At 48.4% G+C, this 25,073-nt stretch overlaps 1 protein-coding gene across 1 annotated transcript in view; it reads right to left on the bottom strand.

The window, feature by feature from the left end:
- Positions 1-24,412, bottom strand: part of LOC144944273 (forkhead box protein P1-like) — a 345,410-nt gene extending 320,998 nt beyond the window's left edge. The window contains exon 1 of the mRNA XM_078872291.1: positions 24,288-24,412. The gene's annotated coding sequence lies outside the window, so the exon portion shown is untranslated. The remainder of the gene's footprint in view (positions 1-24,287) is intronic.
- Positions 24,413-25,073: the final 661 nt, after the last annotated feature.

A 25,073-nucleotide genomic window follows, 5' to 3' on the forward strand; every position in this document is an offset into this window, starting at 1 on the left:
AAGGTCTGAGGATTAACTTAGGAGTGCTGGTCATAAGACGAGTGGCAACGCTCTGGTTCTTTCCAACATGAAAATGGATCAATGTCATCATCGCCATCATCAACCACGGTCAATTTACTGCTGGATGAAGGCTTGCACACGCTGCCACCACCTCTCGAGATCCTGCAGCATAACAATCCACCCAGCACCTGGCATGTGATATCAGCACTCCATCTCCTTGGTGTACGTTCTTTTGGACACGTTCTTTCCTTTGGTTGAAGCTCCTTTGTTAGTCTTGACCATCGGGGCATCATGCCATTCACACGGTTGGCTACGTACGGTTCAACATACATACATACACCCTTCCTAGCAACACGCTCTGCCCAGTCGCATTCGCTTTCCTTAAAAGTGTTGGTTGGTGTCATTAAGCTGCAGACGTTCTCTAATCCACACGTTCTTCGTCCGGACATTAATTACTCCATACTTTGCATTATCATAAGAACTTCTTAACGTTTATTTTTTCATCGGACGAAATGTAAAAAAAAACAAATTCGTCTTGATTATACCTCACTAGTTGGCAGGCATCACTGTCATCATTATCCTTCTCATGTAATTGGTGATTTTGCGATGACATCAATGATGCAATTAAAATATATTTTTTTGCGGAAGGAGCAATTATATAGAACACTGCAATTCCCCTATGAACATCACCGATGTGAACCAGTTTCATTGGAAGTAAGTTGTAGCAGATACATTTGAAAATCAACCTGTTAAATATTACAAACACTTCTTGATTATAAGCACATTGTAAAAAAAAAACATTTTCTTTTACAGAATGTGTAACTTTAGACATCTTACCTTAAATCATTATGTGCATTCACTTCGGAACCTGATTTAATCATCTCGTGGCTGCCCAGAATCTGAATCTTTATTTCGACTGGAGGAATCCGATGAGCTATCAAGCTCTTTTCGAATCAACGATCCTCGCAGTACTGGCTCAGTGCTCTGACCCCTGACCCCTGAGCTCACCGAGTCTTGTCTGGCATCCCGGAAGCGCAGCGCTAATCTAGTCGTGATTCATCACAAGCGTGCATAAATACAGATTATAAAAAAAATCCTTGGCCCCCTGAAATGACTGCCACACCTAAAATAAATGAATGAAAAACTCATTGGCAAGCACACGTTGTAATTATTGCATTTGTGCATGTGTGTGTGGCCCTTGTATGACTATGTCAATGTTGGATAAAGCAATTGCCGAGTAGCAATGGTTCTAAATAAAACCCTTGCTGACTACAAGGCATTGGAATGGGACGCTCATGGTGCAATGAAAGAGCATCAATGGTAATGACGTCTTCTCCAGAAATATCTTAAATAGATTTACGCATCGTATTTGTGAATGCATAAACATTGGTAATTGTACGTCCTGTTGCCTGCAAAATATATAATTCACCTACCATGACGTCAAGGTGCACTCCAACTCCTAAAGCTCACAACAGGGGGCTGCGCTCCTCTGCCTTGGCAATAGCGAGCCAGCAGCAGGAATTCCACGTTCCCATCGTGAAGGTCAGTCCGTCTGTCCATCAATGGTCGTCGCCCGCACACTGCCCGGCTTAGATCGTCCACGGGCAGAACGTCCAATACTGAGCAGGCCCCTCCTGAGGCCGTCCACTTTGTCTCACCAACCCCAGGGTGGACGAGTGTCGACGTTGATGATCAATTCTCCACCGTTGGAAAGGAATATAATTCTGACCAAGAGGCAAAAACTCTTGGCTTTTCGAAACATAGTCTGGATTGATAATTGCGATTGACCTCAGATTTGGGATTTTAAGTTTTCGCAGGTTTTCCAAAAGCGAGTTGTAGAGTTTATAATTGCAGAGGCCCTTGACCTGCGCACTGAAATTAAGCATTCACTCATCCGTACAAGTTAGGTCTGGAGGGTTAAAAATAAGCATTTATCTCAAAATGTGTGTGTCTTGTGCTGGTATGTGTATGAGCTGGGAATTGTAGTGTCGCGGTTAGGGTGCTGCGGTTGAACAATCTACAAAGAGCGCTTGGAAACCCAGCAACCAACTTTGGTGAGATATTTGAATCTGTCCTAGGTCGACTCGGCCTCAAATGAGTACCTGGTGCAGTCTGTAAACATCAGCATTGGGGAGACAAAGGCGGCCTAGCATGGTGCTGGCCACTCACATCTTCATGTGCCATGCCGGCCTTCATTGGTGCTCGTTAACAGCACTTGCCCCAACAGTTTGCTAAAGACAATATTGGGGGAACTTTGTCTTTGTACAAGCAGGGACCATTTTTCAGATCTGCAAGCATGGTCTGTACCGTAATAGAAACGGTATGTCTAACAAATAATAAATGTGAATCCACCGACTGACAAGATTGCGATACTCGAGTGAGAAAATGTCTGAAGTTAGTTATCTCGACGAATCCTCAAACGTGAGTTTAAGTTCTTCACGTCCTAAACTTCTGACGGCCGCTCTGGTCCCAATGACAGGTCTGGCGACGATCCATCATCTCTCGGTGGGCCCAGCGGCTTGCACGCCACTTACAGGGACGGCGACCCTGAGGGCCGGGAGTCTGCGCACGAAAGAACTCGCCGCTGCGATTGACGTGACGCAGAATAAAAGCGCGCGCTACCAGCATCGGCTGGCTCGCAATGCGGACAACAACAGCAACAACAACAGCAACAACAACAACGGCACAGAGACCAGCAGCGTTGGTTGTTGAAGCTCATTTACTAGCGAGGTCTCCCCAATTTCTACCCCCCTCCTCTCACGAAAAAATATGTGAGTTAGTCGCAGGAATGTCCCTGCAGTGATTAAAAATAAGCTAATAGCTCGGTGGCCTTTACCTGGTTAAGTAAAATAGATTAGTTTTATTTGTATATTTTTTCTAGTGATTTACTTACCTTTTTGCTATACTTTGCACTCCCTATCATGTGTTGTTTATTGTTATAACGTTCTGACCCACCCCTACTGGGCATCTGTGAACAAGAGGTTTAGAGCTCATCGAATTCCTCCAGTATAAATAAATATTTTGACTGTGATGTACGTATATAGAGCGCTGCGAGATGTCCCCCACCCACCCTCCCTCCAGGCAGGAGAACGCAGACGCGACATGCGCAGAGGAGGATGGCGTGGGCCTCCTTAGGGGGGGGGGGGGGCTAAGATTATAAAGAGTGGAGGACGCGCCGCTCAAAAACAGGGGGGGGGGGCAGCTTTTGCAACGAGTAGTGTGCCGACGTCTGCCGCGTTGGCGTTAGCGAAACAAACGGCCTCGGCCCTTTGTGCGTTAAACAGACGGGGGCGGCAGTGGCAGCGGCCGTCGACGGACGATGTCACGGCAGGGCCCACGTGAGCCCAGGTGCAATGCGTTCACTTTTTTTTCGAGAAAATCCGTGAGGACGCGGGTAATCTATCCGGCGGCAACAGCGTCTGTAATGAATAAAAAAAACTCGCTACCGCTCTGCAGCTACTTGGGACGGAGGGGTGGGGGAAGAATAGTTAAGGGTGTTGTTATATGGACGTTAAATCGTTCGATATTAAGTGTCACACGGAAACTGCGACACTATTCTACATCGGCAACAAAGGGGTTCCACCAAAGTGACGAATGATAAATATGCCCTGGAAATAAAATTGCGGTGCGGTAAATAGGCTTCTTATTACAGGTTTAGGGAAATTGTTGTGTGCTGTAGTTAGATTACACGTGTGTATGCCTGCCTGTGCGTGTGCACTTGTATGGCAAATGGAATTTAAACCTGGTTCTGAGCTTCCCCAAGGCCGACACAGCCTAAACTTGCCGGTGTAGCAGTACGGTCACCACATTGGCACTGGAGAGATAACGGTGGTGAGATGGGTGTTAGTGTTGGACCTAAAATTCTCCCATTTTGGCCTTAATAGGCGCTCACTATTATAGTTATACAGTATATATTCATGGACTCGAAAAATAGTTGTGATGTGTCTGCGATTATTTTAATATATTTTGGCCCAGCTTGTTTCACACCGCTGTTCCACAAAGCCGAAAACTGCAGCAAATGTGTTTTGAGAACTACTAAATATTAAACATGTTCAGTTGTATAATTTAAGGAGCTCTAACTCAAGAAAACGAAAGTGGCGATAGTACAGCAACAAAAAAAACACGGGCTCAAACTGGCTTCCACCGCCACTTAAGCCACTGACTGCGTCTGCAAGCCAAGGCCAGCGGACTTGCAAAACGACTTTGACAAGTGCAAGTCAAAAGCAGCCAAAGCAAACACCGTCACATCCACGCACAAGGCTCCGAAATTATCTTGAAAAATAACCGTACTTAATCAACCGACGTTTGCTGAGAAAAAAAGGAGGCTGCTCTACGGCATGTTGAGGCCGAATAAATATTTGTTTTAATGAGCCACTGACATTAAAACTCTTAAGGTCTGCATCAACGTTACTGCGATGAATTAACGTAAACAATGTGCGTGTACGAATCCTCGTCTTGCCCAGGCCTCCCGTCCCCGATATATATTTTTTTTACACAGCGGGATAGCTGTTGCTCTTTAACGACTGCCAAGTGAGCACAGCCCTGCTTGAGGTCCCAACGCCTCTAAAACCACATCCTCAGAGTCAACAAACTCCCTCCCGAGTGAGCGGCACAAATCTCAGAGCCCCTCCTCGCCTTTTGCCTCCCAGCAGAGCCAGTACAACTGGCTGCAGCACTAAATAGGAAACAGAGGAAGGTAGAGCACATTACAGATCAGTACTGAGTCAATACGCAATTTTTTCGCGTGTGTATGTTTTGCCGAGAGTTGCCTTGTTTCCCAGATATATTTTTCCGCTCCCCTCCACCCCACCCCAACCTCCGCTCGACCGCCCGCTGGATTCAAAATTGACTCGGGTGTCTCACAACAATGGTCAGGCCATATCCTGACGACACTGAGATCATCTTCACGATGGCACCAGGCTGGGTGTATGCGCCTTCTGGGTGTGTTTTGTGCCCCACACCCTCAAAGTAAACACTGTGCGAATGCCGATCGTTATGTACCGGGCTGGAGGAACAATTGCACGCAAAAAAAAATCCCCACGTATGAAATAAACAGTCTTCATTTTGAGTCCGTTTAAAAATAAACTGAATCTTTCAACTCACGGGAGCGTGTGTCATGCGAGATGAGCAACTCACTTCCTGTTATGCTCTGTGGCGACTGTTTGTGTTGGTGCCGAGTGTCCTTCACTACACTGCCACGTGCGTTGTCTAACGATTGGCCAATCATATAATACACCACGGTCAGTAGAGGTCTTTAATGCACACATTATAGCAGACGGCACGCGTTTGTAATGCCTCATTGCTGGGCAATCGCATCGTAACTGCTGAACCCGTGTACACTGCCAGCCTCAGTGGCAAGGCCCATGACCACTAGACTATCCAGACATGTGACTGACGATAGATAGATACGCACGGTTGTATACTGTATGCTGTTTGAGACGCAGTGGACACGGAGTGGGTTAGTGCACTGCGCTATGAACCTGGCGACCAAATATGATTCCCGGGAACAGTTGACATCAGTGAGCCAGTGAGATCTGAACCCATCGTGGATATCATGTTTCACCAACCCACGTTGACTCGTATGGTCAAACAACCCACGTAACAAATACGGCATGGGAAGGCCTTCGACCAACAGTGGATTGACAAAAGCTGTACATTTACGATATGCCGTTTATTTATTCGCTGCTAAAGTGACTCTACAATGGTTAATAAAACAAGAAAAAAAATTGTTCTTGCACTTGCAAACGGAAGGAACTGATGTTTCAGCCAACAAGCCCTTTTCAGGATCTCATATGATAAGCTTCAACATATCATATCCTGTACCACATGACATCCTCCGGCCAGTTGGCTTAGATATAACACCCTTCCTTTGTGCACAGTGAAACACGCCATTCGTTTGTGTGCACAATTGCACACAAAGTCAGAGGTCACCGGTTCGATCTCCCGGTGTGGCGTCTGAAAACAATGGTGCACGTTTATTAAATCCCCCTCCCCCCCACCTCTGTCCACCCAGCAGTATGAATGGGTTACACGCACAGCGAGTCGATCGGCAAGTGGCCTGTGGTGGGGTGACGTGTGGGGTTACTCTCACCTCTTCTAGAGATGGCTGGCCAACATGGAAGAGTAGGCAAACTAAGCCTACAGAGTGGATTTCGAGAGCCCCCTCTCGTGGAAGACCTTCAGCCAAACAGTGGCATGAGCAAGGAATTGCAGGGCTGCACCAAACCTTTGACCTGCCTTATCTAGCCGTACGTACTGCGAATGTAAGTGCTATTAGCGAGCACCTATTTGAAAGTGACAGGGCGGTCGGCTATGAATCACGCATGTCCAGTTACATTGGTCTCCTTAGTTCTGTTACCAGGCTGAGTTTACGTCGGCCCAGGACAAGTCAAGATACAAGTTTACACAACTGCTGTGGATGTGTTTCAATGGGATATGTGTATATTGGATCACAGCAACAGTGCACGAACCAATATACACACACACACTACATCGTTGTAATATATACACTTAATTTCGCAAGCTACAATAACACTTCAAATTGTTTTAAATGTGTGCCGATTTAATCTTCATTAATATTTAAATGTAACGAGAATTAATATTATGGCCCATTAGCGGTGCACGTGCTGTAAATATTTTCAGTGGAAGGCATGTAATTATTTACAGGTAAATAATGTGATGTGTTCTGCCCAGTGGGTTTGGCGGAATAGATTAAATCCTTGCGGTGTATCATATTGTCATATTTTATCTCAAATTAATTGTAAAGCGGTTACAGTGTTGACAGATTAATACGTGGCATAATTGAGCTCAATTCACAAGGCTTATTTTTTTTGTTGTGGATGAGATTTAGTCCTCTTGACATTAAATAATTGAAAAATTAATAAGTGCTTCATGTGAATATCCATTTAGTTGGCTTTCATTAGTTAGCATGGAACTATTGTGTCTAAAGGCATACGACTGGAAGCCTTGAAGTACATTCATAGCTAAATGCTAACGGTTCTTTGGCTATGAGGCTATTTGGCTAAATGGAGAATCTTGGCCTACGTCAGTCCCTGATGACTTATTGACGTATTAATAGCGTATTTATCCAGGATATCCATACCGATTCGTACGACTTTCTTTTCAAGAGGGTCCTGCAATTGGGTTTTTATTTAGAGATTGTGGCAAGACAGGCTCTAGCACCTCGATGCCCACGGAACGGGAGTTTCGTGATAGTTGTGCGGTGATCCACCAACCCTCGCTGCAGCCTCCACACCGCTGGGTTGCAGGCTGCCACGTGCAGCGTCGTCACCACTGCCTGGCTAAGATGATGATGACGGCACAGCAAACTGAAATTAATAAAGCCATTCGGTGGGATTTCTGGCGTGGCCATCCCTGAGTTACAGCATCCGGGAACATATCATGAGAAGAAGAATATCTCACAATACTATAAGAGGGGAGACCCTAACGCAAATGCATTGTTTTGAGTGGTGCATGACTATTTTATGCACCCTATAGAAACAACCTGGGACTTTAATGGCCTGGGAATACTTACAAATTCCCCCAATCCTGGGGAAAAGCAGGGCAGGTCGCAACCCGATGGGATACTGGATTAGCAGAGCTTCCAGGTTCATTGTGGACTTTTGAAAGAGCTGTGGCACTTGCACACCTATCGCTTTGAGGCCAAGTAAAGGCTGAGGTACATTGCATGCCAACAGCCTAATTTACCAGGCCGCGCGCGCACACACTGGTACGGTGACTGTCTGCAGGCCGCAACTGCGACATGCAGAGAGAGGCTTGTTCATTTGCCCTTGACACAATGGCCCACTTTCAGATTCTTCTGGGGGAGTCTCTAAGCATCTCTAAGAATTCAGGACAAGGTATTTCCATGCAAACGGTGATCTACGGTGATAGGACTCAGAGCTGGTTACAATAGTGAATGCTTGAGTCGTAAGTATCTATGGGACCCTTTTTGCCGGTATCAAGATGATAAAACAGAAGAGAAGGCTCTACCCCTTTCTGGCAATAACAGAGGAGGTGCATACACACCTGGGTATATGCATTTATGGTAGTAACCTAATGAATATTTATACAAGAGATGTATCTGTCTCCTGTGTAAGTATGAGGGGTGCTGCCGTGGTTATAATGGTTATCACGCTGGAAAATCCAAGAGGTCACTGGGGGTTTCTCCCTGCGTGGCAGCTGAAACAACAGGTAAGCACGTTTCTTAAATCCCCCCATGTCTGGAGAGATTTAAGAAAGTGTTCTCCAATCTCTTCCGTGCATCTGGCAACGTGGAGGAGTAGGCCAAAACACCCTCCTATAGGGGGGCTCCCTCTACTGGTGACCCTTCCTGGAGCAGTGGCGTGAGCGGGTGACAGCAGGAATGTTGCACCTTTACCTGCATGGCAAGCACGAATGTGGCAGTGTAAACAACCTGTGGAAATAAATGTGTCAGTGGCAATTAGAGCCTTTTCAGCGGCAGACAAATGAAAGCCAGGACACGTTATATGCGGCATAAAGAAAGAACACACATGCACAAGCGTAACCTTTGCGGAGAGCGCGCGCACCTGCCTACAGCACGCAAGTGCCGAGGAGGATATTTTTTTTGTGGGGGGATATGGTGGTGGGGGGGGAACAATCATAGCTGTTATACACTACACAAATCACAGTAAATAAGGCTAAAGCACGGACAAATTTACTCTTTTGAAATTATACACATGCACACGCCGCACATGCCCGCACTCCCCCCACCGCCTTACATTTCAAGTAGCTTGTAAAAACAATAACATTCTCCCCGTCTCCCTGCACATTCCAGGTGAAGGGGGCCTCGTGCAGGGGAGAGATTGAAATCAACGGGGTTTGTCGGAACGGGAGCCAGCGATTGAGCGCCGCTATTTTCACGAGCCCCAACTGGACTACCTGCGCCACGTGCACAAGATTCCCATCGTCAGTGGCCTTAACCGTGGGAGCACGCACGCCGGACAACGCGGAGAGGGGTGACCACACTGTGAGTGTCGTGGGTTACTTGGGCACCAGTAGCTCAGAGACACGGCACAACATTTTGGACAGAATTCATCCGTGGTAATTTTTTTTTCTCCCTTCGACAGGGCGACATAAGCGCCAAAACCTCCGATTGCGTACCCCGCACCTCCGATTAGCACGGTTGGCGGCAACGTATGGCGTGAAAGAAGTTCAACACACTCTACGTAGATGCCGATAACGGAACCTTAGATTGACGGTAGCGCACGAACTGCGGTGTTAAGTTCCGAGTCAGTAGTGGCCAGGACTGCAGGTGGCTAGAATGAACTTCGTTATCGTTACAGGGGAGCTCTCGTCCCTGACGACAATGTGGGGGTTGTGGAACTTCAAGGACCCTTTGTGTAACCTACCCTGTAACCACCAGGAACCAATTAGATCCCTTCGTCAATCCACGTGTATATATATATACACATCGGGAACAATCTGCCTGAATAGACCCAAGAATGTCGAAACTGAAACAAATGTTACTTCTGAGTGATATTGGTTATAGATAACTCATTGGCCGATGGACTAAACAATGTTTCTAGATTTGTATGTGGGACCACAGAAGGGAGTTTTGCTGACCTATATTAAATCTCAAGGATTGTTTTCAGGAAGATCCTGCATTGGGGTGATTGACCAATACCTTAGTGAAGAGTGTATTTCAAATGAAAACCAGCATTGTATAGAATATCCACACACACACAAGAAGACGACACCTAAGCGTTTGCAACAGATGGGTCACTTGCCAACTCACTGTACTGCCATCTGCCAATCTCAAAAGAGGCCCAGCTGACTTGAGATTTTCACGAACTGCCGTGATCCTCTGACCCCCGTCTCCTCAAGTGATGGCTGACATGGGTGGGGGGGGGGAGGAGGTGCCACCACAAGAATCATTCTTAGTTACTGCGATTGTATTTTTTTCTAATGCATTCCGTTATAAATCTACCGCATTCATCACCCCTGATGAATGCCGCTGCGGTTGCCTCGCTTCGTGTGCGGGGGGTTGCCGTCGTGAAACAGAGCGATGTGCTGTGATTACCACAACATAGTCGCGCATCCATTCATGTAGAGCCTTCAAAATTACGAGAAATCATTCAATCCGCCCGGGTGAAACTTTACATTGACTACAGTTTTAAGCACGTGCTAATAGCATACAACTCGCAGTTTGTAACCTCTTATGAAAGTCATGAATCATTACATTCACAATACGACCACGAAGGCTTTCGTGGTTGGCCTGCAACGGCTCAATTCGGTTCCCGGAGAAGTTCTCGGCACGTGGAGCGGAACGTCGGACACCGTGCCAAACAACATGCGGTGCGACCCAGGAACACATCGGCGGCATTCGTGTCAACGACCCCAAAGGGCTCCAATCGAGTCCTCAACCGAGTCAGTCATCACAATATGTTGTAAACCGGACGATGCGATCATCTTGGATATATCATAAAATATCGCAGAATGGCAACAACGCGGCAAAGTTGATCACAGGTGGCCAAGGCGATGCTTAGGCTTTGAGAGGGTGCCTCGCTACGGAATCCCCAGCTCTCAGCTACGCCACGCGCTTTTGAGACATCCGCGGTGTGACGGTTCAAATGGCCACAATTGAGAGCGGGAGATCATTTCAACAAAACACCTTTCAACCTCTGCACTCACAAGTTGGTATATTGACCCTTTTTTAAAATGTGTTTTTCTATCGCCTTCCAAACGGAAGTATTCTGATGCTAATGCTGAACAGCATTTGCCGCAGAAGCGTAATTGGATTTTTAGCAGGATATTGAAAGCCTCGTCTCTCTGGGTGCACGCCACCCGGCTCTGTTTGCATTCTGTTAACCGGCGGACGCACCAAGGAGGGCGGCGCTGTGGGTGCGTTAGACGCGAGACGCGCGGGATAAACACGCGTGCGAGACGGAGAGAGAGAGAGACACGTGTCCAGCACGCTCACAGTGAGCAATGCGGCGGTGTGGCGGCACCTCGGCTGCCTCCGTTACAGGGCCGAGGGCAACCTCTTGGCGCAACACGAAAAGACGTCTTGAGAGTGCGACGCTCGTAAGCGAGCCAATTAATTTCCATCGTTGACATTTGCCATGCGATTCGTTGACTGTTCTGATCGATTGGCCGTATTCAGCCGTATCGTGTCGTACTTTTTCTCTCGTACTTCCAATCTTATAATGAGGATAATTGCATTGTCTTCCCGGTGACGGGTTTTTAATCTGGTTGTTCAGAACAATCTTCGGCAAGAAGGGTATGCATAGCGATATGCGACCATTACCACCCAACACACAGAGGATCAGCAGCGAGTATCTTTTAGAACAATTCAGAATAGGCACAAGGTGTGGATGGAGCACGTTCCCCGAGGTGAACATTCTAGAAGGATGGGATGTCAGAAACGATGCTGTAATACTGCTGATGATGCTGTGCGTGACGATGAAGATGCTGTGATGATCCAGAAAAGGCAGACGAAGTGGAATGGGCACGTTCCCAGAGGTGAAACCTCGATGGAGGAAGTTCTGGAAAGAAGGATGTTGCTAAAGAGGCCAAGAGGCACAAGAAGGAAGATGCCGGTTGAGGCAAGCGAGGACTGAAGGAAGGCTGGCAGGGGGGAGCAGACAGCGACATAAGAAGAAGAAACCTCAAGAACGGACGAAATGGAGGGAACTCGATCCAGGGAGCTGCCACTGGGTAGAGGACACGTGAAGAGAAGCAACGCTTCACCAAGGCCAACTCAAAATGTGAGATCCGCCTCGTGCCAGCGTGAGGCAGGGCTATTATTGCGCTGCAGAGCTCATAACTGCGGTCTCTCCCTCTATAGGCTGGCTGCTTGGCCAAGTAACGTGCACAGTATTTACTGAGCGCTTAGGAGACATTACAATTGCTGTCCTGGGAACCCCCCTTGTGAAGGGGACAGCTTTCAGGAGCAGACGTGTCCTCGCACAAAAAAAACGAGGTTGATGAAGAGCAGAACACTCACCAGCACTCAAGTACACTCTTGACCTCCCCTGCACTCTGAGAGGGTACAGCAAGTAGGTTGACAACTATTTGTATTCATTGTGCGGTGGGGTGGAGCAGTTGCGCAGTGGTTAGCTATCGATCCACATCATTAGAAGATTTGCTTTATAATGAAGAGTTACTATTCCCTGTTGTCTTTTGAATTTATGTTGAACTTCTTTCGCACCGTACGTAGCCAACCATGCTAATCCAATGTTTTCTAAGTGTAACTTGATTTACGGGTACAGCGATTGGCCAGTTATTAATGTATACTTGCTATGAACCTGGTTCTCTAAGTTGGATGTTGACTTAAAGCTTTCGTGACTGCAGCAATTCATATTCTTGGGTCTATCGGTAAAAGTCACGAAGATAGGTTCAAAGAAAAAACATGTATGCCCAACCACAGCCAGTGCTAATGACGAGTGATATATAAACTGGTCCTGCCTACCAACCCAATTTGAAAAAGTGATCTAACCACGATCATGATCGATCTCAAACCCCAGTGTTGTGTTCGTGAAATTAGTACCGCACATTTGTCAAATAATCGTGTTTTTTTTTTATTTGAAGTCAATGATGAGTACGAGTGGAGACACGCAGTGAGACAATGCTGGTCACGGTAGATCGGAGGCTGCAGTGCACTTGAGGGTGACCAACAGTGACAATTGCCCACCCTGCATATGCACGGCTTACGAAACGAATTTTTGCTTCGGCTGACCAAATTTCATGCCCCTCACCAAGCAACATTTAAAAACCAAATGCCTGACTAAACAGGTGACCACCACAGTCGGCTAGACGAACAGACCCACGACATTAACTCCGCAGACTCGCCAATGTGGCTTAGCTATCACACGTCGCTGTTCGTCAGTAACTAGCCCGAGGCAATGACTTGACGCAATATTAAAAATGGGATTTCGGAAGCTACGCGTTGTTGGGTCCGGGTCGCGCTTGGCTGGGCCACCACCACCACCAGGGTACAAGGCAGGTGCAGTAGGCGCTCTGGGCAGCAGAGGGCAGCGCTGCGAAATACGTCAAAACAAACTTCCCACTCCGCTGACCTTCACCAAACCCGCATTGGCCGTCATGGTGAAGTATGATCAAATGTGATATTCTTTGGGTCTTTCGGTGAAGCCACGTAGATAGAAAAAAAATAAAAAAAAATATCACGACATTTCGATCGCAACGTAAGCAAGCGTCCTCAGGTGAAACGTCGTGATATTTTTTTTTATATTTTTTCTGCCTACGTGGCTTTACCGAAAGACCCATAGAATATGAATTTATGCAGTCACAAAAGCTTTAAGTCAAGATGGTCAAATATGTCTTGTGCGGCGGCAAGGTGCGTGTGGGGTGGCCCTCATCCAGCAGTGGATTGCACTCACGTCGATGTACCAAACTCAATGCAACATCTGCGCTGTCCACATCCCGGCAGAGAGAGAGAAAAAAAAACCCCAGCACACAACTGAGTGGCAGTAACGCGAGAAACACATTCGCCGAGTGTGATGCCCCTTGCAGCTCCAAATGTATGCGGGGTGTAGTGACTGCGTTCTATTAAATGCTTCGTTTGTCGTCGTTAATCGTCGAGAAGGGCTGACGCGGCGGCTGAAAACACCACGCAGATATTATTCCTGTTTGGAAGTCGCTCACTGGCAAGGCAGGAGGAGGGCTATTTTGAGATGAATCACCGAATATGCAAATGATGTCTTTCTGACGTGACGTGCTCTACATATTAAGTGGGCACGGGCTAAGCCACCCCCCAACCCCCACCCCCTCCTCCTCCATTCCCAATCGCTGTAAATGTCCACTCGTGATGAGACCCGCGGATCAGAAAAAAATTAACCCAGCCACGAACACACAGTGCGCACACGCGCGACCACACACGCGCGCGTCAGCCAGGAGCTCCTCCTATTTAACAATCAAACTAATTAGGCGAGTACAGATTGCATATTGATACAGCGGCGTATCGCACGCTTTAACGTAGCGGTATTGCCTTTGATGCGCTATATATATATTTTTAAAAACCACTTAATGCATAGTGCACGACGTATGCACAACTGTGCTGTAGATCGGAATGAAATGAAAAGGATCGTGCAACGCATTGGCACGTGACAAGTGGGGAAGCGATGGTGGCACCCAAACAAGAACCTCATTGAAGGGCCGACGGAGGAGCGGCGCTGGGTGTGTCTCCGCGGCCCTGACGAGAGACTTTGTGGACCGCTCTCAACCATGGCACGACGCAGACGACGACGCGGAAAGAGGTGCGGATGTTTCCTCGACGAATGGAACGTGTCGAGGGCTCCCCAAGCCGCGAACGCAGCGCGAGACGCAATCCATCAAGCGTGCGTCGCCGATGACCGACCACCACGACACACGTCTCGTTCTGGTGGAGCAAGTGGACTACACTCGGCTACTCAGGATGCCGGAGAATGGCCTGCCAAATTAACAAGCTCAATACGAAAGGAGATATTTACAATAAAATAACAAATTATTTACAGTTCATATTTAATCCACTACTAGATGAATACTCCCACCCCCTCCACCCACATGCCATTTGTTTGACCATACTTCCCCATATTGGTCAACGCGGGTCTCTGAATTCTGCACCAGTTCAGATTTCACTTAAAGCTGATGTTAGCCGTGGCCGTGAGTTGAACTTGAGTCGCCCAGTTCGTAGTTCAGTGTGCTAACTGTTGCAACCATCACTCTACCTTAATTATAGCAAAGCATTATTTATGTGTCTGCCCAGGAAACATCTCAGTGAATATGAAGACTCTTTACCGAGAGGTTGTCATCTTTGCACTCCTTGGCACATGGCATTTCTTAATGCCCAACATTGTATTTGCATCCAGCAGAAGCTGAAGACGGCCTGGAGAAAGCCCATAAGTGCGATGGGGATAACCCTCGAAGATCCACACGGATGGATTCAATGAACCAACTCCACTTGATGCACTGCCCATAAATTCCCGGAGGTCCCGGGGCTGTGGGCTCAGATCATAGCGCCAGGTGGGGCCCCTTTACCCATTAAACACAAATACGGGTCCATCGCGTGGTCCTCTTCAGTATGCATGCTGAACTTCCTTTTGTGTGAAACCCAGGGCACATTCCCCCCTATTGCCTCCCCCCTCCCCGCCCTTCCTTCTGGGAACACGGTTGTTCCATCTCCACTCTGTCCACCAACCCTGCCCGGATTGCAGGCAAAAGCCAATCAAACACAACACAACAGCATTGCTGAACAACCTGGACGTGTCACCGTGGTTTGTGTTTTGGAATCTGCCTCGTCCAAGCCTTGGCAATGGTTACTACGGCTTCACTTGTACATTATTGGTCAGCTGTTTAAGAATGTGTTAGCGGGTGAGGGGAGACGGGTGGGGGGGAATAAGCTTTTGGGAAATGAAAAGGATTATGGAGGCATGCAGAAAATGCAGCAGACATTGGTCTTTTCAGCTGGGCTGCAGCGCACCGAGCACTTAATCAGCAGATTAAGGTAATATCATCCTGCTTGTTTGAAAACTCAACCTCCCCTTCTATTCTGTTTCAAAAAATATTTTTGTGCACTCGAATATAAATATATATCCACACACACACGTGTGCAGATCTGCGATGGGCTGTTGGGTTTTTAAGCATGATGTAATTTCGTAAAATATATATTTTTTGAGGTTTGTTATGTTTCCGTTTCGACCGTGAACGCTGTGTTTGCTCGTGGAGAATTGTTCATATGCCATCTCTCACATCTCCACATTTTCAAGGCCCACCCCCTATACTGTCAGGCGTATGAGCTTCAAGCCTCTCTTCCCTCTTAATGTTCCGGACACTCCACTGCCAAAAGCATTCAGAACCATCAGCCATGGTCAATCCACTGCTGATTTGAGGTCGTGCTACCACTTTCCAAAGGCAAAACGAGCACACAGCCCTGAATCTATAAAACTGTGCAGTCCACTGCAATACATATCAACAGAATACCACCAGATCTTGGTACGAATACATTCCTACCACCAGATGCCAAATTCCGGGAGTGTCTGAGTCAGCTGGACAGATGATAACCCTACGCCTGATGAAGGCCTACATCCCAAGCTGCTGCCACCTCCCGCTATTCTGCACGTGATCCTGCACGTGAACTCATCCCGTCGCTCCATCTCCTTCCGGTTGTTTCATAAATGTGCGCGCTGCCACGAAGTAACGCATTCTCTCCCTCTCTCTCCACACATCGCTCTCTTTCTCTCTCTCCCCGCGCCCACCCGTTAACTTAACTCGGTTACTCTGGCTCATTTCCAGCTCCCCAAAAATGGACAGTCTCAAACTCCTAAGGTGACTGCATTGCGGGCTCATTAGCCTGTAATCTCGTTCGCGTTCTCCTCCGGTTGCTAAAGTAAACAGCAGCAACCATGGCGACACGGGGTTTTTTCTTCTTTTTCTTCTTCGGGCCATTCCGAGTCAGTGAGTCATCACTAACCTTACACAATGAACAGACTTGTACAATGTTTACTCTTTCCACAAGCACACACAGTATCAGCAGATGAGCTGTCATGCTAATTTCCCCCTCCGCCCCCAACTCCCCGCCCCCACCCTCTACGCCGACCGCCCCCCACCCCCCAACCAAGCTCGCAGGGAGTAGTAGAGGAGAGCCCCTGTTGGCCCTGTAGGAAAGGGCAGTGCTGGCAAGAGCGATCGACGGAGACGACGCGTCCCTCGGTGCCCCGGTTCGGGGCGGCGTGGCACGGGCGCGCTGCGACCAAGAAAATCCCTTCTTTGCACCACCTGAAGTGGCAAAGTCTAGTAATGATTCATGTAATCCTCCATGTGTGTGGGGCATATTCTGATATGACAACCTCTGCGGAGTGGCAGCTTAGTAGTTGCAAATACCGTGAATTGTATACCCATGCCCTATGACAGGCGTCTGGAACGATGAAATGGGCATTATTACTGAACAACTACCTTGACCATAGCCAGTTAGGTTACAAGCTGGTCTTTATTGGTTTAAATACACAATGAAAACACAGGATAATAAGGAATACCGTAGTGAGGTAAGGAATTACTTGAATATTATAAACATTGACATTCGCATATACTTAGTGAATGATACATTTAATCCCATATATATCGTTAATGATGGGTATATGTGAAGAAGGTTACATTATTGCTATCAAGCTCTGTGTGTACTTAGATGGTGTTAACAAGGGTAACCAAGTCCAGAATCACCACCCTGTGTCACTCAAACTGCTCGTCTATCTCGTCATCTGACTCCCCGAGTTCAAAGTCAGGTTCTGGATCATCCTGCAGTTTTTGGTTACTGCAGGTCTGTAACCTGCACATGTCTGTGCATGTCAGTCCATTTGACAGGCACGTGCAGCTTGGCATTCTGCATGAACGCACACACTTGCATGCTAGCAGTACCAAGACCACATTTGGTGCAGGTGGGGCACGCATCCAGTAAATTTCCAGCTTGCCATCATCGCCTGTCCATCCATACTCAGTAGGGCTTGGCACCACAGGGTTAGCCTGCAGACAGCACTTCCAGAATGCTGCCTGATAGTTGGCTCGTTGAACTTGCGTGAAGAGACCGTCTCTACATGGTGGCAGCTGGCGGGACTTGACTTCTCCCCCTTTTGGTGCAGAAGAGCTGGTAGCACAGTTCGTTCACCTCCCCAGTGCTGCTATTAGCAACATACAGGCGACAGGTGAACTGCTCAATTTTCTGGAACAGCTCATCACTCACATTCCATGACTGCCCCAGTCGACTGAAAGTATCTTGGCAGGAAGTGTCCTTTCTCACCATCTTCAGGGCATTCAGCTTCCCTCGACCGGCGAATGCACTGACAGTGTCGCAGCCTGTGAAGGCGTGTAAGCCAATTAGGCTGTCACAGATGCTGTCTCCAAGTGACCTTACCAGTTTGCTGATATCGACAAACTTCTGGTAGATGGGACAGGTGATGTCCTTCTGGAAGCCAAGACAAAGCACCAGGTTCATCCCATCAATGATGGAAGGCGATGGGGTTGGGATGTCTTCTGCAGAAGACACATTATTTTCAAGCTCTCTGGCAAGTGCAGCCTTGTTTGTTTTTTGTAGGGACCCATCTGCATTTGCCAGTGCCCATGGCAGTGGGCCCAGTGGGTGGGCAAGGGCATCCTTCATATTCACCTTCCTGCTGTCAGTCACCAGGATCATGAACAGGTTTCTATCTGCCTTCAGAACCACATCCTGTGCTTTCTTTCCATGTGCTGTTTTTGTGCTGATAGTGGATAATATCTTTATACTTTGCTTGGTCATCTTGTCATGAGATTTCACAGATGATGGGTCCTCAACTAACCTTGTTTTCATGAATACCTGGTAGGCCTCTTCTCCTATCTCAAGAGCTCTCAAGAGATCCCTGGTAACACCAGGTGGAGCCATGGTGCCAGTGGAGAGGCTAACCAGATCTGTCTCATCAGGGGATATAGGATTGATCCAGTTATTCTCCATAAGGTCATTGAGAGACTGGACATCTGCTTCATCTCTCTTGATCATTGGAACCTGTAGATCTGTATGGGACAGTTTGGACCTGCCTTGACCTATCAGGTCTCTCAGCTGTCTGAAGTATATGCTTCTGTACTCAGCTGTTAGTGTAATATTTGGTCACGGCTCCTGGCTTCAAGCTGAATCCATTTGTCCCTCCAGCTGTCTGGGTGTCTTTGTTCACCGTTTCTTCTATAGTTTGATCAACAGGGATTCGGCCAAAGGGATTGGTAGAGCCCAGTTGAACTGAGAAGCCTCCTTCCATGAATTCCGTGGACACATCTGGGTGTGTGATGGGCAGCTGAGACATCTGGGCGTAATAGTAGGGGAGGTAGCGTGCATAATTAATCCTATTACAAGCAAAGCATCATGGGATCATTGCTCGAATGCTTGCCAAGTGTTGCATCCAGTCTCGCTCTCTGGATGCTCGGTTGAGCCCCATCAAGATTTCAACCATGTCCAAATAGGACATCCAGAAGGTCGAGAGGCTGCCGTTTCCACCTCTGAGGAACTCGCGGTAGACTTCAAACAGTTCCATGATGCGTGTACATGAGCTGTTCTCGAGGACCTCCTTCAAAGCTGTTGTCAATGGTCCTCAGTGTCTCATCCAGGTGAACCATGTCGTTCATGTGAGTTGCTTCCAACCAGGACAGGAAACCATTCCATGTCAGCCGCATGGTAATAATAACACAGTTATTTGTGCATGTTATGAAAGTTTACAATTTATAGAAGCAAAATATAAAAAATATAAAAACTGACAAACTGAACAAAAATCGTTATTTTTGCCTGTAGTAGCTGGCCTTAACTACTAATCTTAACAAGTACATTAACAATACATAGAGGGTAAAGTCAGCACTTGAGATATCTTTACTGAACAGAAATAATACAGAACCACCAGTACTTGCCTTACCTGCCAGTAAATGAACATGTGCAAACAAGCTGCTGGAAACAGAAGGAAAACAGAGAGCGCCAATCTAACAGAGACTTCACTAAGTCACTGACATTGAAGAACAAGCGCGAATAAATGCAGGAATATGTATGAAATGCATGCCTTGGGGACAAACATCAATTTTGTAAATTATATATTGTCTTAATTAACAGCAGAGGTGTTGGAGTGTCAAATTTGTAACGTCCGGACAAATACGCGTGATTGTGATAGGTGCAAAAACAGGTTTCCTGCGAGAAAAATTAAAACAGCTGCTCATTTGGAAAGGTTATCATGTATGATTTTACTTCTGTTGGTGTCACAAATAAAATGGCACCATTGCAGCTTTGCCACCTTTGGCGCAATCGATATCTGGTCTGGCCCAAGGGTGACTTGTGTGTTGGGGAGCGACAGTCCTTGTCGCCTAGGTTGCATACCTGGCTGTACTGATCGCCAGCAGCAACTGAAATATGAATCTGGCCCTTGACATCTGCTGGGCCAATGTCACCTGGAGTGTTAGATAACACTGGGAAGACAAAGGGCATGGCTGGTCCTGGTCAAAGCCTCATCATCCACTTGAGTGCCACACAGCATTAACAGGTGCTCGCAAACAACACTTTCCCGATTAGACCGCGGTCTTAAATGGGGGAGCTTTGTCTTCGGCTGTGTATAAATGTATGTAAACACTCGTGTGTGTGCGAGACAAAGCGAGTCTGGCAGTGTGAGTGTGTTGTACACTTGGACGCCTGGACGCACACGTGCAAACGTTTGTCTGTGCACATGTTTGTGCGTGCGTGTTAACGGTGGGGAGTGGTGGTGCAGCGGTTAGCGTGTTGCGCTACGAACCTGGCGACACGAGTAGATTCTTGCTCATGGCCAACACCAGTGACGATTATCGGAACCTGTCCTGGGCCTCCCCTAGGTGGACTCAAATGAGTACCTGGTGTGGTGCTGGCCACCCACCCCCACGTGTACCGTGCCCGCCTTCATTAGGTGCTAGCTAACAGCACTTGCCCCAACAGTCTGTTAAGGCTATACCGGGGGATCTTTGTATTTGTCTTGCGTGCACAACGTGTGCACGCACAGAATTCCTGTGCTCAGCTCTCTTTCTGGGATGGGGGCATGGAGGGTGGTGGCTGGAGGTGGGGGTGGAATAACCCAATACCTGTGTTTTCTTCTCGTCTTTGTCCATCCCAGCGTGTTTACACATGTCCCAGTACTTGCGTAAGCGTACTTAAGCGTGTACATGGACTGTCTTATTTTTTGTACGGTTTTTTTTGCGATTAAAATCAATAAACGCTTTCCACGATGATTTCGCTGGTTCGGAAAGTGAAATAAAAACAAGTTCGCAAGAGTCGAGGTGGGTGCGGCAGGAGGAGGAGGGGGGGGGCATGGGTGGGTGGGGATGCATTAATGGGTTTTTGTGCGGCTAACTCCTGTCGGGCAGCTGTGGACCGTAAATAATAGAGGCCCAATGCATCACGCGCAGCCCCGTCGCACTCCCTTACGAGGGCCAGACACATGCAGGGATTTTCATTGCGGCTCGAAAAAAAGATGAACACGAGTTATGTCACGTGCATCTATCATGAGCCCCGACGCCTAATCTGCACGAGAACGATGCACATGCCTCCCCCGCGTGAAGGTCCAGAAAAAAAAATCGTGGGCGGGGGTTTTAGTTTTATTTCTTCAAAATATATACATACGCCTTCATATACATTCTATAGAAAATGCGTGCACAGAAAGTGAACATTCTGATGAAGCAGGAAACACCCCCCCCCCACTGACTCTCAGGACTCTTACAGGACGGCGAGGAGGAGGAGGGTCTCGACTTCGGGTGTTTAGCTCAATTCCTCTTCAGCACGTTTGCAACAAACGAGCTCAGCCTTGGTGCCGCACATGATTGGCTACGACCGACGAATCGGGCTGCTACGTGAAGGCCTCCCGCCTACCCCCCCCCCCCCAAAGCTACAGACACCTCTACGTAATCTCGCAACGTAAACATCGACCGTCCAAGCACGTGCTTTAGTTTATCGCCCCGCCTCCAAGGTGGACGTCCTCCGAGGCGCGTTCCCTCCCTTGACTGCCATTCCTTCGTTAGCCTCGGCCAGCGGCCAGCGGCCTTTCGAGCGACGCGTCCTGGCCAGACCCACTCGATTTTATTGACATTCAAAATGTCTTTGACCTGCGTATGTTTTCGAATCCGTGTGTTCCTCTTTGTGTCACTCAGTATAATTCCAAGCAAGCATCTTTCCCACACTTGTTTGCCAAATCAGACACTTGTACTCTCGCAACGAATATACTGCTTGCATATCAAGAATATACGATCTATAGATATTTCTCGCTAAACCTTAGATATGTTACCGCTTTTTGAAATAATTCCTAGGGAAATATCTTCAGCCTTTTGCGTGTGATAACATTTGATAGCTACCAAAGTGTTCACCCAAGGCACGTAGTAGGATTTGCGGAAGATGCGATGGCACGCAGCTGCGTGGGTTCTCGCCGTTGTGCTGCTGTGCGGATCTCTGGTAAAGCGTGTTTGTCGAATCCTCGCCACTTCTCATTTGGCACGATGTCCGACGTTTTGCTCCACGTGCCGGGGGAGCTTCTTCAGGAAATGGAGCAAAACGTCGAATAATCGTGCCGAACGACACGCGGTAACAAGACGCATCCGAGAGCTGAGTCAACTCACCAAAGCGCCACCGAAAACAGCAGCGGATTCTACCACAGTTGAGCAAACAGAGTGAGTGCTATCAGACTTTGTAAAAGAGGCGCTGTTGTTTCACGTGCCTCACTCCCTCGCTTCATTTCACCTCCCGGTTCGTTAAAATTGAAGGAGATTACCGACACCGCTTGCCGAACGTCATCATAAAAAACGTCGCCAACACTTTGGGGAATTCCTTCACCTCGTTAGCTCGAGTGATCCTAGCACTTTACAGTGGGGTTAGAGGGGGGGGGGTCCGGGGAGGGGGGTGATACAAAAAAAGAAATGGGACCATGTATGATGTGAACCTCTTTCGCACCCTACGTAGCCAACCGTGCGTATCGGAGATGCTCGCAGCAATGACGGCAGCCGGCAAAGCCCCCCCCTCCCTCCCATCCACGGAAAGCTGTCCCCCTTTTATTTACTTTTCAATCGTGAATCCAGAAAAAAAATTGTGGCGACATAACAAGAAGAAACTCCCCGCCACACAAACCGACGCATTCTCGAATGTGCAACGGCACTCTCTGCACACGCGTGTGTGTGCATGTGTGCGCGCGCGCCACTCGCCACTTTTGTTTCCTGCGATACACAAAACAGTTACACCCATCCTGTGCGGTCGCGCGGTGCAACTTTGGCAGCGCGCGCCTCCTCCTCCGTGCGGACGAGCCGCGGCCGCGGTGGCTTTAACGCAGATTACGAGCAATAATAGCGGCGCGCGTGTAATGGCACACCTAAAGCCGTCCTGCCGCGAGAGTCAAAGGGATCGCTCTTCCTTGGCATCGTAATTACCGTCGTCATTACCGCTCACCTGTCGCACCGCCAATTCCTGGCGGAATGCGGGAAATCGCAGACGGCCACGGGGGGGGGGGTGGGGGTGAGGCGGGAAGTGGGGGGGCTGGTAACGGGCACGAGCGTGGCTTTTGCGTGATGCCTGCGTGCACTTTTACCTCCCGCTGTTTGACTCCACTGACCTTAAATCTGGAATCTCGCGTGACCCACCCTCCCTCCCACCCGACTCCTTCCCCACTCGACTGCGCCGGTCTCCACGCGGTCTCCACGCGGTCTCCAAGCGGGCATCACCCAGTCACGGCGGCAGAGTGACGTGGATTTGTCAAAGTGGCCGAAACGTCGCCGTTCAATCACGGAGATTCGCGCCCGAGCACGTACGGCGTGCGCGTGGGTCGGGTTGGCGTCTCGGATGGTCAGAGCAGCCGAGCAGTCGAGCGTCCGTGGCGGTCGAATCCGCGTGGCCGCTCGCGATCGCCGCTGGGTTTCTCAAGCGGAGCACAGCGGACGCTCTTGGCTCGGATGATTAAAACTGCCCCCGTGTTAGCATTCCTTCGCGTGTGTTTTCGGGTTATGCCGCTGAAAGCTCCTGGTTGTTCAGGAACAAGTTGAGTTCTTGGAGGAACAAATTTCAGTTATTGAGGAACAAATTCAGTTCTTTGGACTTGACCGTGCGTCCGTCCATCCCTTCCATCCAAACTTTACGTCCTGCCTGCTAGCCAGCAAAACTTTTTTCGAATATAGTCCGATGTAGTAGGGCCCTATTAAAAAAGTATTACATTTTTAACCCCCCCCACCCCCAACTATCCCCAACCCCTCCACCCCCCATTCGACCCCCCAGGGTGTTTCTGGATGCCCCCTCTGGCAGTCAGCGAGAGTTGTGGGGGTAATGGGAAGGCTTGAGTGGGTGGCTCAAGAGGCCGTATCGCGTCGCAGCACTGAACTGATATCGACCACGAGCTGGGTAAACTCCAGGTTGCAGTCAACTTCGACTAGATCACGCTGTCAAACGTAGTGAGCTCATGATCTTGTCCCAGTTACGGTATGGGTAGCAATGAACTGGGAGCGATGGAAAAATGGAATGAGCGTCTGCGTAGGTGCTACGCTATATGTAGCCATATCTCGCACAATGAGATATGGCTACATATGGGGAGGAGCTAATCCAGCAGTCGATTGATCATGGTTGATGATGATGTTGATTATCGATAGGCTCATAAGCAGTATCCTTCACACAGCTACTATTCGTTCGCTAACAAAGACTGTATTATGACATATGAAATATCCTCTAAACAGACATAACTCCGGTTTGTAATTCCCATCGTTAAATTCACCACCGTCCAAAACACTTCACTCTCTGTGCAATCGACACAGGGGAACGTCTGTTGAGAGAACGACAACACACGAACCTGTCATCACTGTGTAAGTCCCATGCAGGAAACGTGGACGGATCGTGTCGGGAACCACCAAGAGGGGCTGGGTTTGAGTCTGGAGCCGGAGGACCCCCAGACACCTCGGTCCAGTGCTCCGTGGAAATCTGCGGAAAAAATCAAGAGAGGGGGGGGGCGCAATGGGTGTCAAGCATTCGTCACAACTCATCCGTCTTGTCAAAAATGTGAAAGAAAAAAACCATTGCAACAATGATTTTAACCAATGCGCATTATTTACTGTTTACCCAGTGTGTCGTGGGATGCGTGAAAATCAGAAAAGGTCGGGTTGAGGTCAGGATGTCATCACAGCCGATGATGTCACCCCCCCCCCCACCTTGTTTCTACCAGATCCAGCAATTGTTGCTGGATCTGGGTAAACTGGAGTGGTGAGGTCGGTGAGATCTGTTCCGAGTCGTCTGGCCTTAGGTCTTCTCTTCCCCTTGTCGATCTCTTCTGTCATCTCCCTAGCAATGTTTACGTTGAAAGCGTTTCCCTCAAAAAGATGTTTCCGCTTCGGGTTCTCATCGATGGGTCAAGTGCCCCACCAATGAGTATGCCGATATGTTTTACAAAGTTTAGTCCCTTGGGGACGGGATGATTTAAATTAAGTCATGCGGCGGCCGTGCCAAAGACCATAAAACTCGCTACATCCGAGCAATGCGCTCGCAACCCAGATTGCAACCCAGGCTCTCAGCCTTGCTGGCTTAGAGCTCTTGATGGGGGTGGGGGAGCTTTACGAGCCCCCCACCCACCCCTCACGAGCCA

This window comes from Lampetra fluviatilis, chromosome 34 (genome assembly GCF_964198595.1).
Source record: "Lampetra fluviatilis chromosome 34, kcLamFluv1.1, whole genome shotgun sequence".
Taxonomy (NCBI): domain Eukaryota; kingdom Metazoa; phylum Chordata; class Hyperoartia; order Petromyzontiformes; family Petromyzontidae; genus Lampetra; species Lampetra fluviatilis.